Genomic DNA, 19300 nt, shown 5'->3' with positions numbered 1-19300 from the left:
TCTTGCCAGAGATAAATCAGTCCAGTTACGTAAGAAAAAAAGCAAAATGGAAGCAGTCTCATTCTTACCATGGAAACACAAATCAAGGATCAGACAAAAAAATCTCAAGAATTCAACTCAAGAAGTCAAGGCAAAGACTTTTTAATGATAGCAGTGAGAGAAATGTTGTCAGAGAACAGGAATTATTACATCCTGCTGAGAGGAGGATGAAAGGGGAAAGATCACGACTAATACCAGGGTAAACCAGTTAAGAATTTGCAAGCGTCCAGGCAAGACATAATCTTATACTTGTAGCAGGGTAGTAACAACACAGAGGATAAGAAGTGGTCAGATATCTATCTTTAATTTCTAAGTTTTCTACAATAAACATGTATGGTTTTAATTATGTTTAAAGTGAATATTTTTTAAGTTATCTGTTCCTGAAAAATTCTAAGCAACAGTCCAGTTCTTTGGGGGGTGGGTATGGGTTTTGGGAGGAAGAGAATAAGCAGAGATTAAAGTCCCCTTTCAAAATTATTATTGGTACCATTTTACTAAGAGATGAAGCAAGGAAACAAAGCCCATGATCTGAGCTAGGAAGATACGGAACTAGTACTGCTCTGAGCAGTTCTACACCTCCAGGAATTTCTCCAAGATCTTTTATGGCTGTTCTCTCTTTCTAACACCCCCTTGTACAAGATGACATACAAGTGCAGCTTCATATCTTTATGGAGGATCCTCTGGTTCACAGATAGTTGTCTCTATACTTACTGGCCTCTGTGGAGGTGATCTTGGTCCCGGCCTGTTACTGGATATCCGGCACAGGTAACCCCCAGGTCCATGCCTTGATATGGACCCCAGTAAAGAAATCTCTACATTCTGCAGGCTCTTCACACTGACCCACACCTCTCTCTCCTTAATGGTCTTAAAGCTATACCTGGATCTTCTGCATATTGCGCATAAGATGGGAGGAAATAGGTTACTGCTCTTGGTCTTTCTACAGTGTCCTTTTTCCCTCTTGCTGCTGCTTCTAGACAATTTTCCATCTCTTTTCCTGATCAAAAACGCACATGCTCAGTTGGCTTTAAATCTTATGTCATTATCCACATCCTTCACTATCCCTCCTTGTCATGTCCATGAACAAACCTCAGGTCACACCCTTCATTCCCTGAAGACTTTGGAGCCTGGTTCACAGTCAGTTTTTCCAGCATTACTCTGGGCATGATAATGTATGGGTTCAACATTTAGGGAGATGGACCTTCCTCCATCTTGGTTTCTCAGTTTCTGAAACACTCCCTTTATGTGCCTTCTAATACAACACATTCTCCTGGCTTTTATTCTACTTATTTGTTGTTCTTTCTCAGTGTCCTTTGCTGGTTCCTTCTCATCTCCTAGCCAAGGCCTCATAATGGTGGACTTTTTCTCCTTTTCCATCCACACTCACTTTCTTGGTGGTCTTATTCAATCCCATGATTTTAATACCATCTCTATGCTTGATATCTCCCAAATCTGTATCTCCATCCTTGCCTTCTCCCCTAAACTCCAGACTCACTGATCTGTCTACCTACTCAATGTCTTTACTGGGATGTCTAACTTAACATATCAGTAAGCAAGCTTTTGTTCCCAGCTGCTTAATCTGTTTCTCCTCAGCCTTCACATTTTCTCTACTTCTGTGGCAGTTTTAAAACATGGCTCTCAAAGTCTTTGACATCCCTCTGGTAGAGAAGCCAAGGGTCTTCTCTTTCTTGCCATTGAATCTGACCTCTATGACTGTTGGACCAATAGATTACGGCAGCTTCCATTTTGTGCCTATTGGAACATTTGTTCCTTGATCCTAGCCACCATGCCTACAGGGATCCGGCAGCTTGTAGAACATCCCACATGGAGAAGAACCTAGGCCCCTGACCAATAGTCCCTATGAAGCTCTCAGCTAACAACCAGCATCTACTTGCCAGCCAAGTGAGAGAGCCATTTTGAAAGTGGTGCCCCAGCCCCTCATTGACTCTCCCCAGCTGATGCCACCTGGAACAACAATAAATCATCCTCACCATGCCCTGCTCAAATTGAAGCTACATAAACAAAATATGATTATTAAGTCATTACGTTTCACAATGGTTTATTTACAACCACAGAGCACTCTCCCATTGCAGGACTCTCACTCACTCCATGTTTGCCATTCTGTCCTTTTTACTGTTCCCTGAATACCCAAAATGCTCTTGTCTCAGGGTCCTTGCATTTGCTATTCCCTTCTGTGTTCCCATATGCATATATGGCTCTCTCACCCATTTCCTTCAAGTCTTTAACCGCTTGTTATCTTTTCAGGAAGACCTTCCTTCCCAAACTGGCAAAGCACACATGCCCCCTCCAGTGCCTTCACCTTTTCACTTTATTTTTCATCCATAGTAGTTATCACTGTCTAATATACCATGTGATTTACTAATTTAGATTAGTTATTGTATGTCATGCCATCTCTATGCTGGTTACTCTCTCACACCACTGTAAGGTGCCATGTAAATGATGCCACAATACAGGAATCTTTGTTTCATTCCCTGCTGATGTGCCCAGAACAGTGTCTTCCACATGGTCAGTCCTCAGTTAATATTTGTGGTTCTACTGCAGCTTGTTTCCTCTCAGACTTCACCCTCTCTCTCACAATGTCTATGAGGCATATTATTTTTTATTATTATTCCTGTTTTATAGATGTGTAAACCAAAGCATAGCAGGGTTAGGAACCTGCTATGAAATGGCAGACCTGGGATTCAAGTTCAGTCAATCAGACACTGACACCTACTCTCTTAATCATTACATATGTGTTAGTTGCTTTGGGGACTACACAGGGAAAACATTGTAAGCCAGCTTTGGAGGTCAAGGAAGGCTTCCCAAGGAGGTGATTTCTATGCAGCATTCTGAAAGACAAACAGGAAAAGAGTTTGAGAGAAAGATACGGAGGAAGGACTTTCTTAGCAGGATTTGCAAGATCACCTAGAGTTGCAGGCATTATGTAAGGAGCAACGAATACCAGGAGAAATAAAATGTGCCCCTTGATTTATATTTGAAAAGTAGGACAAATTGTTGAAATAAAGTGTGTTAAGGTCTAATGTAGGTACACATGAGATGCTGTGGGGAGATGGAGGAAGCAGGAGTTGAGACAAAGGTAATAGTTCAGTGAGGGCTTCCCTGAGAAGGAGGCATCTGAGCTAAATCTAAAGGATGAGTAAGAGTTTGCTAGACAAACAAGGAGTGGGAAGTACTTTCCTAGCAGAGGGAATGGCACATGCAGTGAAAACATGAAAGAGCATTTGCGGTTAGGGAAATATCAGTAGGCCAGGAAGATCATTATATTGTTCTTTCTTTAATATTTCCAGAAAATGAGTCTGTAGTCTTGCATAGCATTAAGAGTAGAAGGTCCTGTTTGATGTTAAAACTTTGTTCATCTTCCTGCAACACAGACACCCCCACACGTACCCTTGTTCTCTAGCCATGGTTATATATGCTTGATGTCCTTGTCATTTATATAATGTTCCTTCATACAGGTGGAGATTGCTAATCTGTCTCTCTTATCCTCCCAGACTGGAAGCATTCCATTCCCTTCTCTGCCAGTTCACTCAGTAAGCAAGCAGTGCATTCTGAGAGCCAGTCTGCACAGTATGTACATCTAGTCATTGCAGGGTATATAAAGGAAATGTAAGGTGCTTCCCTGACATCCAGAATAGCTTACTATTAGTCCATAAGGTATGCTTTTCAAACTTTAAATCACAGTGCTACCACCCACCCAGTACTCTCCAATACCCTCCCATAACACAAGAGGTTAAGGACCTGTGCTTTGAAGTCATGTGGACAAGTTTTGTTACTTTGTGCAAGGTACTAATCTTTTTGAGCCTTTGGGTCCTCATCTATGAAATGTGATAGGATATTTTTTGAGAATTAAAGGATTAATGTATATGTAGAAATTAAGACAACTTTGGAAAGAAATCACAGAAAACAAGACTTGTGTAGTTTAAAGAGAAATGGGGGAATTTGTTGACTTAAATGTAAATTTGGAAGGTATGCCAATTATAGCAGTAGTTTGATCCAGGAGCTCAAATACTGTCACCAAAACTTGATCTTTCTCCAATTCTAGCTCTACTCTCCTTTTTTTGGCTTTGTTCAAGGATCCACATGGTGTCAAGATGGCAGTCAAGAAACATAGACCCCATTTTCCTATGTTCCAGTCCAACAATAAAATAAAAATCCTAAGACTGACACTCATTGATCTTAGGACCTTCAAATGCCCATCCAGGGATGGCCAGGGAATGAATATGCTGAATGACTTAAGCCTTAGTCATAGGTTTTCTTGACAGCTAAAGAGGGTCTACTCCACCGAAACATAAAATAGTATTTCCACTATAATATGGAAAACAGTGGCTAAAATATTGAAAAATCCTCAATGAATAATCACCACCACCATCATCCTCACCACCACTACCATCATAATAAGGATTAATTTTCAGTTGTAAATATCTCAAACAAACATAACTCAACATTATTCTTAAATAACAGCCTTCCCATTGCTGAACTGAGAGAAATACCTGTAGCAGACATTTGCTATTCATGGCTGCCAAAAAACTCTTAAACACCCTTTCTACATTTCGATAGTTCCCCAAAGCATGGATACTGCCTATCTCAAATAGAATCCTCCCAAAGTTGATTTTTCCCACATAACCTGTCCCCTTGCAAAGCACTACCATTATTCAGTTTCTTCCAATCCTATCTACCTATGACAGGATTTGACTTGGAAGTGAGTTATGGAAACAAGAGGAGCATGGAACACCCATTTTGCTGTTGTAGACAGAGGAAGACATCCAACTGGTTCTAGAATCAGTGCAAGGCATCTGGGTCAGGCCAGTTCTCGAGGGTGGCTTTAGGGTTCTAAGAGCATCAGTCCAGAAATTATCCCTCTAGCTTTTCCAAAGATTCTGTGAATATTTAAAATCCCCCTACCAAATCCTTCCTTATACAAAGCAGGTAGAGTGATAATGTTTCTGCAGCTAAGAACACAAACCAATACTTTGTCCGAGAACTTCGATGGGTTTGCATTATAGTGCAAGGCTTACCTTCTCATCTCACCATTCTCCATGATGCCAGCAGGATGCCTTGTAAAAAAAAGGAAATGCTTAGAAAAATGCCATTTCCATGACTGAATAAATAAATTCATGATTGGCCTGAAAGATCATTTGGGAGAATATTAGAATTTTTAAAATGTGAAAAGATTAGGAAATTATTGAGCTCATTTCACACATTGGACAAATGAGACTGAAGACCCAGAAGGTTAATTTGACTTGGAACATTACCCTGATATTTCTACCAAATAGTTGATAGTTTCCACCAAAATGATCACAAAATTATGGGTATAACATCATTATATCAACTTTATAAAGATAATATTAATTGTTTTTAAGGTTCTAGAATTTCACTTTGTTCACTGTTATTTGAAACATTTGAAATTTTTGGACATCTAGTTTTCTTTTAAGAGAAGCTTTGATCTTCACAATTTTCTTTTAATGAGCTTCAGTTAGTAACAGCATTAAACAAAACCTACTCCAAATTTATTTTCTACCAGTTACACCCACTACTGCCTTACACCAAGGTTCAGCATTAAGAGCATAGAGTCTGGAGCCAGACAGCATGAATCTGAATTATGGTTCTAACCCTTTCTAGCTATGTTACTAGACACAATTTATGTATTCTCTTCATGCCTCAGTTCTCCATTTGATAATTGGGTCTAATGATCATACTTACCTTATTAAGTTGCTGTGAAATGAAAAGAGTTAACATTTGTAAAATATTTAGAGCAGTGCTTGTTGATACACTGGAAGTGTATGATGTTTAATTTTTTAAAAAAATTAGCTTGCAGTTAACTAAACTCTCAAATCTCTTTCATGTATGTGGCTGCTGACTCAGTCTCTCCCAATCTAAAATTGTGTGACTGATTTCTTTTTTATAGCCTAAACACAGGACTTTACCCTGAGCCTTGTTGGATTTCCTTTTGGTGCCACTGGCTCAGTGGCACTGTCATTGCCCCTTATTTCCTAGGCTCACCCACCCAGCCAAGGGAGCAGGTGCTAATGAGAGAGGTGCAAAAGAGAAGCGGAAAAAGTGCCCCGCAAGCTTTGCATGTGGTCTGCAGTCATCATGCTCTGCTTGCAAATTAAGCCTGCAGCCTAACCAAATTTAAGTGGCTCTAAGTACTTAAAAATTAGGCAGATACTTAAAATTATAACAGACACAGAAACCTAATAGCTGATCAATCTCCAGGCAATACCACAACCAAACTGATTTTTAGCTGCCATTGAAATAACCTCAGGAGGTTTGTACTCAAAGTATCCCAGTGAAATCAGACAAGGAGCATGACCGTGGGGACAGTTGTGATGATCACAAATCTGCCATGTCCACAGGTGGAATTAAGTGTCCCATTAATGATTAGAGACACAATTCTGGGAAGCAAGCCATCCAAATGCATCACTTGAATCCTGTTTGCCCATTCCGACGTAGAAGTAGATAAGAAAAGGAATCAACTGGGGAAACCTAAGATGCGGAACTATAAAAATAAACTTGTTTCATCCCTGACATCTGTGTTTATAAATGCATTATGTTAAACAGCAGAGATTTTCCCCATGGCTAGCCAATACCAAGATGGCGTCTTGCGTGTTTTGTTTTTTTCTATAGCCCTAATCATAAGGGCTCTCCTTACTGTCTCTTGGCTTCCAGCTTTTGTTGTATTCACTCCATAAAGAGTTGGCAGAGACAGAGCTGGGCCATTTCAGAAACATGGCTTATAACCAACCTGCTCCACTATTTTGCGACAAAAACTGAGTCTGTGCTAATCGTTCTTTAATGAAGAGGTAGCCGGTCCACACCCCGCTCCTCACCCAGGTGGAGATTTTCCGTATCAATAACCCCAGAGCATGCTCAAATCAAGGATCTGATGCATGCTGACACATGCAGGAGCCAGATGTTTAGAGAGTAAGAAGGGGAGGTAAGTTCACACAATTGTTCTGCCTTCTTGTTTTCCGCTGAGGTTCTTTCCTGTGGGCTGTAGGACACATTAACAGGCTCTGGGCATGCATGTGGACAGCTCCAGCCCAGCCCTGCACTGAGAGCCTGCTAGCAGGCTGCCTTCCTTTTCCGGTGCAGCTGGTGTTTGCAGAAGGACATGATTTGAAAGTTGATTTATTTACCTTGTGGTTTTTTTTTTTTTTTTAATGAATGGACATAGATGTCTGTTTATTGAAACAATTGATAAACTCTAGTGATATGATTAGAATTTAACGGAAAAACATCCTTGTCTTTCAGGTGGAAATCTAAGGTCTTTGACTTTTGGCACGTTCATAGTGTAACTCAGAGCAAGATCAGAGGACATTTTGGGGGGATGTCTTGTTTTTAAGAAAACAGCTGATCACTTTCACTTGTGGAAGCCAATGGGCTCCAGCTTATGCCCCTTCGTTTTGCCTCTGCTGTCTCTAGAGACTTTGAAGATGTTTATCTGGCACCACCTCAACTATACAGGGAAGAGAACATGGCATAAAGGCCCTTCTCCTCTTGGGCCAGCTCCTCCTTCCAAGTCTTTTTAAAAAGTCATGGGATCTGAAACCTAGGAGATATAGCCTGACTGTTGTGAAAAATGGGGGTAGAACGAAGAAGGTATGCTTTCTTCTTTAAAAAAATCTTTCCATTATTTTGATTAGTCATGCACACTGATTTAGAAAGCTTTAAAGGAATACCCAGGGAAAAATAATTCTCTTTGCATCCCTGTCCCCCACCAACCACTAAGTTCCCTTATCAGAGGCAGAACCATTGTCAGCTTCTAGGGTATTCTTCTGAAGAAATCCTATGGAGACTATAGACATTCATACATGCACATGCTTCTCAAACACACAAATAATAATGTATAATACACATTGTTCTACACCTTGCTTTTTTCACTGAACAATACATCAAAGGGCTTTGTTTTTTGTTTTTTGTTTTTTTCTGCCTAAATTGCTATCAGGAGACAGAAGTCATCCTTCAGTTCAGTGATCTGCATCTGGTTCTGGCTTATCATACTGACAACAAACAAGATGCCAAGTTAAACTCTACCTCAGCCTCTGGTCATCTCGGCCTCGAGAAATAGGAATCACATTTAGAACCTTTAAAACTATTGAAGATTTAAAAAACAGGAAGTTTGGGGTGGGTAAAGGGGAAAGGAAGGATGGATTCTGCTTAAAATAATGTTGTGTGGAATTGACAGTTGAGCAGAGAGACAGTTTGAATGCAATCTTGCAAAATTAAATCCATTGGCCCTAGTGCCTAAATAGAACACAAACTTATTGACTATAATTATGTCATTTTTGCTGGTTAAGGATCTCTAGAGGGAACACAGCATTAATATTCTGAACACAGTATGAGGAACTTGGAATCAAATGGAGCTGGATATTAGTACTGGCTAATATGTTAATAATTGTTATTAACTTAAATAAGTTATTCAACCTCTAAGAGCCTTGGTTTTCTTTTACATAAAATAGAAACACACACTTTAAAGAATGATCACAAGAATTTTAAAAAAGAGGAAGAAAAAAGAAAACCATCAGGCACTGTAAGTGTTCCTGTCATTGATAACGCCATGTAACAAGCAACCCCCAATTCTTCATGACTTGAAACAGTGTACATCTACTTCATGTTCATGAGTCTGTTCACTGTGCTTTGGCAGTACTCAGCTGTGTTTGAACTTGGCTAGACTCTGAGCTCCGGGTCAGGTTCAGTTGTGCTCCACATGTCATGGTTTCAGGTCAAAGAACAAAAATTACCTGGGGGCAGGTTCCTCTTGTGGTGGAGGATGGAACCTCAAGAGGGCTGGCAGAACCTCACCATGTCTCTTATATCTTCAGCTATAAGTAACTGGCACAGTGTTATTTCTGCCCAGTTCTGTTGCCCAAAATATGTTATGGCTAAGTCCCAAGTCAGTGGAGCAGGAAGAATATTCCACCCACAATGAACTACAGTAGAGGCAGGCAGGGAAGGAAGAATTGTGGAACAAAATATATAGGCACCCAGTATAGTACCAGGAACCGAGAAAGTTCACATAAATGGGAGTTACTATACTTTTAATTATTCAGGTTACATAATATATATAGTTATTATTATATACTTTTTACATGCAAAAGGCACAAGAGAGGGCATTAAATTTACAATAATTCTAAAACACACTTCACAGAACAATATTTTAAAAAAATACCTACTTTAAAAAGTTAGTCCATTTGTTATCTTGTCATCGATACGCCTGACCAGCACTGGCATAAACCTGTGTCCCTGTGAGGATTTCAAAGAGATAGGCTCTGTAAGCAAGAGCGGCCCCAACAGCCAACAGCCAAGTACATAACAAGGGACCCCTTTGGATGGGACAGACACAGCTCTGTACAAAAACATACAGCTTGGCCCCTTGGTAAGCTGCCCTCTCAGCCAGGCACATTGTACAGAGTGTGACCTGCACACCATAGGCAGCAGTGTTGCTCCAGAAACTGAAAGATGACTGCAGAGTCTCGTCATGTTTTGGGTTCTGGTTCATTACCACCATTGCCATAAGCAATGTCCTTGGAGCTTTGATTTACAGCTTCCTTTCTGCTTTTCAGTCATGACCTAGAAGTGTGGAGCGTTGGGGGCACAGTGGCACCTATTTCCCAGAACCCCTACAGTTTGTGTCTGAACCCAGACCCAGGTGATGTGGCAGCTCGCAGGCAGCTCTCAGGCCGGGAAGCCGGATCACAGAGAAATGTACAGACTTACACCACGTAATTTCTTTCATCCTGACTGACAGGATAAGGACAGAAGGGAAGAGAAGAGAAATCTAAAGAAGCTTTCTAGGCTCTGACATTCTAAGCTTGTGGATAGATAAGCAGCTCATCAGGAGTGGGGGTGCCAGGCAGCAAACACCGAAGGGGGGAGAAGAGGAGCAAGAGGGAGGGAACAGGGCGTCCGGGAAGCAGGGAGGAGGAAAGATGAAGAGACGGAGGGGGGGGGGGGGGAGAAGGGATAGGAACAGAGGGAGGGGAGAGAGGAGCTCTGTCTGCTGTGTCCCCAGGGCCCAGCACGGGGCCTGGCACAGAGGAGGGGCTCATGATTATGAGTATGTAGGAGAGAGAGAAGAGAAGAGAGCCTGCAATGTTGACCTTCAGGATTTTGCTTAACGCCCTGCCCAGGGATGGAGCAGACATCTGAAGTTCCCACCAATCGATCGATCGCTAAAAATCTCGTGGAGAAGCAGCGCATCTTCTGGCGTAACTCACCAGCCCTTGCCCTGCTTCCTTATCATCTTTCTAGACCTTGTTCTTTCTCCTTCTTCCCCTCCTGCAGGCAGAGCAAAGAAAAGCATCTCCTGTTCACGGACCCCCAGTCTCTCTCTCTCTCTCTCTCTTCGGTTTTCCTGTTTTCTCGCTTGTTAAGAGTCTGTTAGACACTTCCTCTGAGGTTTACCTGCAGTCCGGACCCGAGAGTCTTTGAAAGAGTCTCTCTCTCGGAGACTTTCACTGCAGTGGCACTGCAAGGGTCCCCTTACCGAGGCACGTGGAGCAGCAGCCAGGCAGACTCTGCATTCTGTTGAGCTGGAGGTGTCTAAAGAAGGCAGAAAACCCGAAGAATGCTCCTGGGTGAGCTCTCCTTGGATACTGGCCAGAATCAAAGCTTGACTTCCTCTCATCCTTTAAAATGTGGTTGGGGTGGGGGGGCGTCTGGGTGGCTCAGTGGGTTAAAGCCTCTGCCTTTGGCTCAGGTCATGATCCCAGGGTCCTGGAATCGAGCCCTGCATCAGGCTCTCTGCTCAACAGGGAGCCTGCTTCCTCCTCTCTCTCTCCTGCTTCTCTGCCTACTTGTGATCTCTGTCTGTCACATAAATAAAATCTTTAAAAATAAATAAATAAAATGTGGTTGGGCTCAATCAGGTCTCACGCACTCAGGAATCTGAGTCCCACCATTCGGTAACCCAGCCTGCTCCCTGGACCTTTCCAGACCCATTCAGAACCCAGCTGCCGGTGCAGGGATTCAGCATTCTGGGGATGGCGTGTTTATTTCGAAACAATCGTGAGGCTTGATTTGATGTAGTGAAAGAAATTAGTGCTTGCTGAATACGGCCCAATTATTACTGCATTAATTCATACAGATTAGCAGCTGACATTGGCTGGAAGGCATGCATAGGGATATGTCAGTAAGTTTGGCTAAGAGAGCTACCTCTCCATGGCTGCTGAACCTCCCCTTCGTCACCCCAAAGCCCAGATGATGACTCCAGATTTGGGATGACTTTCACGTCAGGGGTGCATGGTGTTATTTTAGGGTTAGCTGGCAAGGGACAAATTGAAGCATGGTTGGCAATCGCCCCAAAAGTCAGTCGCCAAAGCGACACCCTTTTGAGATTTCCTTTCCCCCAAGTCCACATATTAAATATTAAATAACTCATCAAAGACGGAAGACATTTTAACATACTACCATGGAAATACAGCAAGACACCTCATGGATCATCAAATCTGGTATGTGGAATCCACACCTGGTGTGAGCAGTTAATACATTCTCAGTTGCAGTTAACAATGGCTTGAGCAAAGAATGGATTATTTGCTCACTGTTACTGGTGGGATTGTGTGCCTCCTCTCACATAAGATGTTGATGCCCTAATCCCTAATACCTCAGGATGTGGCTGTATTTGAAGATAGGGTCTTTAAAGGGATGATTAAATTAAAGTAGATCCCTTAGGATGGGCTTTTGTGTTAGCCAGGCTTCTCCAGGGAAACAGAACCAATAGGATATATGGATAGATAACTGATTCCTTTTTATAAGGAATCAGCTCCCTTGATTATGCAGGCTGGCCAGTCCCAAGATCTGCAAGGTGAGTCAGCAAGGTAGAACCCCAGGACAGCTGATGGTGTAGTCACAGTTTGATCTGAATGCCTGAGCCCCAAGAAAGATGAAAGGTGTGTTTCCAGTTGGGGGGTAGTGGGCTTGAGGCTTAGGAAGAGCTGATGTTTGGGTTGGAGTCTGAAGGCAAGAGAAAATATCATATCCTAGTTCAAAGGTAGTCAGGCAGGAAGAGTTCTCTCTGACTAGGAGGGTCACTCTTTCTGGATTCCACATTCATTCTTTGCTGGTCCATTACTAGTTCCCAGACAGACTCTACTTCATGCTGTACTTACTACCTTAACGTCCTTCCCACTATCCATTCATTGATTCATTCATTTATTCACTCACATACGGAAGACTATGCTACATGTTTGGCATGCATTATCTCATTTAAACACTGAAGTAGAATGATGGGGGAAAAAACCCCAAGAAATCCCTACTTCTGTGTAATTTACAGATTGGAGTAAAGAAACATATTCATGTTATTATGATGAAGTGTGGTCAGGATCTGAAAAGGAAGCTCCTGGGAAGATAGAAGCTACCAGCTGAAAGACCTGACCTATTTACCCAAGCCTTTTCCATTCTGCAAGGTAAGAGGCAAATGTTAGTCCTTCATGACTCGGCACTCACCCCACGCTCTCAGAATTAACTGCACCTTGTGATTTTATGTATTTAGTAATGTTAAAGAGCATTTAACCCTAGTACTATGCTTTGAGTTAAGTACTTTAGATGCAGTATATATCACTGAACCTTTACAGCAATCCCATTAAGCAAATTATTTCCCATTTACAGACAAAGAAATTGAAACTCAGAGACTCGTGTGAGCAGACCTTTGCACCAATAGTTCCCTTTTCTAGAACCCTCTTCCTCCAAATGGTCACCTGACCACCTCCTTCCCTAGGTCTCCATTCAAAACCTACCCTCTCCAAGAAGGCTCCCTAACTACTTGTTCTTAAAGAGCTACTGCTCTAAGTCACTGTTAGCATTACTCTATGTCTTTCATAGCCTCTACCAATCTCTAGTAGTATTTTTTTAAATTTATATGTATACATGCTTATTGTCTGTTTTCCTCCATTAGAATATGTAAATTCTACAAAAGCAAGAAAAGTCATCTCCTCTATGTTGGTCCACTCTGTGTCCTTGGCATTTAGCAGGACACTGGTTTATAGTCAGCCTCCAATTAATGTTTGCTGGATGAATGAATAAATATAACCAAAGCCATATAGCTAATAAGTGGTGGAGTTGAGATTTAAACCTAGATACGTCTTTCTCCAAACTCCGGGATTGACTTCCTTTTATAGATTCCACTCTCTCTGCTTCATGGTTCTGAAAGCAATGCAGCCACAACTAGACAACTTTGCATCTCTGGTAGCTTTCTACTGGGAAACTGCATTGCTCACCAGACACTCTGCCCGTGTTTGCTGAGATGACTGAGTTTCCACGACAACGCCAGAGGAAGAAGAAGGGTTCTGAAGCCCCACAAGATTTTCTTTCTTCTCCATTGAGGTTGCCATCACAGACTGAGAAAGTTTCCTCCTCAGCCTGACTCCAGCCCAATGTGTCATTTGCAGCCTTGGGAGGAGGCATGTCCCAGGGCCCAGCTGGCTGGCTCCCCATGAGGTATAGCTTTCAGCTGCATGACCCACATTCATGGGCAGAGGTTTCAGTCTCGGCTCCATTATCGGAGTATGAGCAAGTCCCCAAGTTTCTTAGAAGACTGGTTCTGCTCACAGAGAAACTTGCTTGGGCCCTGGAACCATGGCCAGTGTTCTCCTCCACCATTGAGAGTGCTGGGCATTTCAGTGGGCAGCCATCCTCTTACATAGGGAATGGATATAGTCTGGCAAATAGGCTTCCTGACCTGAGGCCAACTCAGCTTTCCCCATTTTTCCTTAGCTTAGAAATTGATGGGCTCTCTCGAAGTTCTCCATTGAAACCCCTTTATTGATGCCTCTGGAGAGAAAGGGAGTACTGAAGACCTTTTCTGGGGCTTGCATAAAACTCACTCTCTTGTCATCAGAAAACCCAGAGGAGTAAAAGAAGTCAAAGTTAGCTTGTGTCTGTGCACAGAGCTGAGCTGGGTGCTCCTGGAACCACAGGGAAGTTATGCTCTAGATCTCCTCCATGGGGGCCAGACCCAGCCGAGAGAACTATCTCTTCTTCCTGGTGCTTGCAGTTCTGTGCAGGGATTTGGAAAAGGCAGTCCACTATCCTGGATTGACAGAGAAGACAACTGTCTGTGGGGTATACTTTGACTGCAACTAGAAGTGAATTCCTCCTTCAAAATAGCTTCTTATTTGCCTGAACCTCCACTATTAGCATCATTCCCTTGAGTCTCAGAGTTGCCAAAAAAAATGCTAACTCCCCTAGAACAGCTAATAGTCTGCTAGACAGGGGTTGCCAAACTTTCTGGCATGGGACAGATAGTACATACTTGAGACCATGTGGACTGTGCAGTTTCTGTTGCAACTATTTACCTCTGCAGATACAGCCCCAAAGCAGCCCCAAACAGTGTGTTAGCAAATGGGCATGGCTGCATCCCAGGAAACTTTATTTACAAAACCTGCCACAGGCTGGATTTGGCCCATGGGCTGTAATTTGCCAACCCAGCACGAGACCATAAGTCACTGACATTTCCTTACCCTCTCTCTGTCCCCAGTGCCTCTCACATGAGGCACACAGTGAAGAGATTCAAAATGCTGTTTGTGGAAGTACTTATCTGCTGACACCAGTTCAAGAGAAGCTGTTTGATAGCCAACTTTGCCAGAAGGAGTCTCAGTATGGGGGAGGGAGGGTTATAGTCAGAGGCTAAGGATGGGAATCAAATTTGCCAACTTAACAATTTTAACCAAACACATGCCGTTAGTCATACATCACAAAAATCCCACAACTGGGCTGAGTCTGTCCTATGCTCCATCCAGGAACCAAGAGAAAGTGAAGGCTGGGAGCAGTGGGAACCAGTGACAAACAAGGGTCCCTGAGCACAGTTACGCTCTCCAGTTTTGGCTCTGTTGAAATGAGTCTGCACTCAGGAATGATGTTTGCTCTTGTGATTCCAGAGAGTGAGCCAGATTCCTACTGTTCTGGCTCAGATAAACCACTAAAGCCCTTTGGTGAGGGATTAGCTGTTCTAGAAACAGCCAGCTCTGCAATCCAGTGGGCCACTTACCTTCTTTTCTCCCTCGCTGCAGTCACATCACTGTGGCAAATCATGGAATCCAAGACACGCCCGTTGATCTCTTTCAAGATGGTGGAGGTCATAACGGTGAATCTCAACACTGGTTTTAGGAAATGATAATTACTGTAGCCTTCACCCCAGCTCTTTTCTGGATTAGCATCTTGGTTTAGTAGAGGGTAGAGTGTGAAGGCCTAGAGTGTGTGTACTCAGTGCAACTCCAGACATTTGAAGACCTTGCATCAGCTGCAACAACAAACAACCTCAAAATTTCAGTTTCTTATCACAACCCACATTTATTTCTTGCTGATGTTACATTTCCAGCAAGGGTTTCAGGCAGGCTTATGCATTATAGTCATTCAGGGATGCAGAGAAGGCTGGCATGACCATGACATGTGCTTTCTTAGTCATTCATCAGGTGAAAGGGCACAGTGCATCATGCCCTGGCTCCTAGACTCTCTGCCTGGAAATCTGCATCCATTTCATTGACCAAACCAGTCCTACGCCACATGGAACTTCAAAGAGAGTGGGTAAGTGGAATCCTACCATGAGCCTGAAAGGATGACATAATTGTGAGCAGGCCTAACAACTATTCTAGGACCAAAATAAAGGGTTAGAGGAATCTGCCCCCTGAGGAGTCAAATATCCCATGGGAAATACACACAACCAGAAGTTGAGTGCTGATATGGAGGGGGAAATTCTGAAGGCCTGGGGAGCTGATGTTAGTCTGGTATTTTAGACGTGTAGCAGATGAGAACAGCACTCACCAGGGAAAGGTAATTGTTGAGGGTCAGGGTGAAGGGGGCTCTGAGCTGGAACAGGTGTGGAGGACTACTGAGTGCTCCACAAAGGGGGAAATGGTCAGACTGCCTTCTTCCAGGAAGATACACCGTTTTAATAAGTCTGAGATAAATACAGTGTAGTTATCACTAGATTCTATATAAAATCAAGGGTTAAGCACAACGGTGCTTCTAAGAGGGGATAAGACCATTGACATGGGAAGGTGTGCAGTACCCTCATGAGGCAGACAAAGGAGAGATGAGGAAGAAGCTGGTGTGCCTGTTCCATCTTGATGTGGAGGATGTTACTTCCGCTACTGCGCCAGTTGGGCAGTACGCAGTTGGAAGGAGTGTCCATCATATAGTGATTTATGTGAAGGGAGCATGTGGGAGCTGCTCCCTTGAAGAATTCTGGGTGGTAGCCCTGTCTCCAGGCCCTGTGCAAGGTAAGATCTCTGACTTTTGCTCTTCATTTCACCAGGCTCCTGACCTCATTAGCGTGGTTTCCTATTTCTGGCATGGCCTTTACCCTTTGAATCTGACAACAGATCCAGGATTTCTGGTTTCAACATTTGGTGCTTACCAGTGTATAGCTTACATAGTCCCCAGGAGTGAGGTCACAAAGGGTGGATTCTCAGCCATGCAAGGTACAAAACCCTAGAGAGGACAGGGAGAGGAAGACTACACACCCCACAGAAGACTCCAGACCAGCAAGAGGGATTAGGAGGAGGCTGGGATTCCCATGAGCAGAGGAACCAGGGGAATGTCCTTCTGTCCCAGCTACTGTGATCCTATCCTATGGGGCCACTAAAACTGGCCTGACCTGTAAGAACACTTATAACAGCAGTACACCCATTACCTAACCTCAATTCTTGGTATAAAGTAGGTCCTCGCTGCATTTTTGTAAAAAAAAAAAAAAATTCATGATTATGTGTATTTAAAAAATAGTTCAACTTTCTTATTTCCATAGTAGAGAAGGGTGATGAGAATTTGACCACAAAACAAGCTACTGAAATGGGAAAAAGTCAAATCAACCAAAGCTGAGGGAGAGGAGATGAGTCTTTGTTCTGCAGGAAACCAAGTGACCATCTGGGATTAGATTGGTACTTAGGGACTGTGTCTTCTCAAATCTACCTCCCCTTGGGAATTAGTCCTTGTCATTACAGCTTGAAAATGTTCAGTGGTAGAGTGAGCTTTCAGCTCTTTAAATGCTTATAAAAATACAAGTCAGGGTTACTACTGGATCTTATATTGGTATCACCAATATCAGAAGGTATCACCAGCTTGAAACTAACATTAAACAGAAACAATGCTGCCATGACAATGTTAAACATATGGAGGGAAAATTGCTTATGTTCTCAGTCCTTCTGAGTTAAAACAATGTATTTACACCGCATCCTTCCTCCTCAGAGTAAACACAAATGTAAATCATAATTGAATGTGTGTAAGTGTAGAATAACCATTCTTCATGAAATCATTCTGCTTAGGAACATAAATACTGAGATTGAGGTCAAGCTGTTTTCAGGGGAACATATTTGCCTCCAAATGCGTGTGTGACCTCCACCCCACTGTCCTTTGTCATTTTCCTCTAGACAGAGACACAAGTTAAAATGTAGGCATAGTGAAAACCTAACTCACTGTCAGTCTCCTGGCCCATATAGTATTTGTCCTCAAATAAACAGAAAACCTCACCTTGAAGCAAAGAAGAAAATCTGGAAGAGGGGAAGGGCAGGATAGAGGGCAGATCTAGATTTTTAGGACATGGCCGACCAATGGGTTTTTCTCTGCCAAGATGAGTATTGGCTATTATAAAACCCCTGCTTAACAGAGCTTCCCACCATCAAATTTGCATAATGCCTTATTCACATGCATAGAATTCCACATAGCATTGCTTCTGACCAAGGAACTCAATCTGCAGAGGGAAAAAAATTGTGACATGAGTCCAAGAATCAAAGGTGGAGGTGGGAGTGGCTTCTCTCACTATGTCACCTAATATCCACCCACAAAACGTTTGCTCTCTGGCCCTGCAACCTGGGGCTCCTCTGGTTCTGAGGTCTGATTTCTTAATGGAGAAATGCTTCCACCAGTTGACATAAACACTGATCCACCAGTTTGAGTGTTGAGACTGCTGGTCTGCCTGGTGGAGCTCCTAGCCTTGTTGGTGGAGGGCAGCGGTTACTGTACTGGTAGATCGCCATTACTAAGGGATGTCGGATTTCTATTACACGGGAAGTCTTTTTGAAATCCAAGGGATTCTCTGTGGGATTTCTTAGAACCTCTGTGTCCCGTAGTAAAACGTAATGGAAATTGGTAACATCTACAGCCAAGGCAAAAAGTTATTATTTTATACAGAATTTCAAATATACGGAGATAGTATATTTAGTAGCTCAGTGACCAAGGGAGTGAACTGTGCTCAGAAGCTACCTTTATACATTCTGCACAGTGGTTGTGGGGTCCATAACCTTTTTGATTGTTGGCTTCCGGTTATGTCCTGCCAATAGGGGCCACTAGAGTCAACCATGAGAGACTATGGACTCTGAAAAACAACCTGAGGATCTTGAAGGGGCGGGGGGTGGGAGGTTGGGGGAGCCAGGTGGTGGGTATTAAGGAGGGCACATATTGCATGGAGCACTGGGTGTGGTACAAAAACAATGAATACTGTTACGCTGAAAAGAAATTTAAAAAAAAAAATCAATTGGGAAAGGCCAAAAAAAAAAAAAAAGGCCATCACTTCCACCGAGTGGGGACTTACCTCTCTTTGCCTCATTAGGACCCTTTGCCCTGGCATTGACTTTCAGCTTTGCCAAGAGAAGCCTCTTTGCACCTCTCAGAGGGATCAGCACAAAATCCCTTCCCCCGAGTGTCTAAGATTTAATAAGACCACCTGCTTCCCTTAGCTTCCTCATCCCTATGAACAGCTGCTACTTCCAGAGGTAATAACGTTGATGACGTCGATGGTCATCTTTTTGTTCCTTCAGCCCTCTCACACCTGTGCGGTCAGTTCTCCATATTAAACTCCCTCTGCTGAAATATCAAATGTGGGTTTAAAGAAATTTTCTTACTGAAGTAGAATTGACACACAATGTTACACTCATTTCAGGTGTGCAATATAGTGATTCACTATTCTGCATTATGTTCTGCTCATCACAAGTGTAGCTACCATTTGTCTCTACTGTGGTTTTAGTTTTCCTGACTGGAGCCTGAATGATACCCAGCATTAGAAGGAAGCTCAAGATTATTTGATGTTCCATTTACTATCAAATCTTCAGAAAAATTTATTAGGACCCTTAGTTTTAAAAAAATTAAAAAGGAGGGAGATATTTTTAAGAGAATTTAATATGAAATTACTGCTTTTCAAATGCCACCATCTAAATAGGAACGGGAGAAATCCCTGTGAATGCATGCTGGAAAACAAATTCGTTTTATTAAAAGGTTTCCCTCTTTGTATTTGGAGGTTAAAGAAATGACAGAA

General features: G+C 42.7%; 1 long non-coding RNA gene across 1 annotated transcript; it reads right to left on the bottom strand.

The window, feature by feature from the left end:
• Positions 1-2657: 2657 nt before the first annotated feature.
• LOC131819213 (uncharacterized) lies at positions 2658-15289 on the bottom strand. Its single transcript, XR_009349095.1, has 4 exons — positions 15044-15289; positions 9234-9303; positions 5073-5111; positions 2658-2885 (listed from the first exon to the last, which is right to left on the bottom strand). It is a non-coding gene; the product is annotated as an uncharacterized LOC131819213 (long non-coding RNA).
• Positions 15290-19300: the final 4011 nt, after the last annotated feature.

Source organism: Mustela lutreola, chromosome 1 (assembly GCF_030435805.1).
Source record: "Mustela lutreola isolate mMusLut2 chromosome 1, mMusLut2.pri, whole genome shotgun sequence".
In the NCBI taxonomy this organism is placed as follows: domain Eukaryota; kingdom Metazoa; phylum Chordata; class Mammalia; order Carnivora; family Mustelidae; genus Mustela; species Mustela lutreola.
Note: the sequence above shows the minus strand (reverse complement) of the source record. Positions and strands in the feature narration are given on the sequence as shown.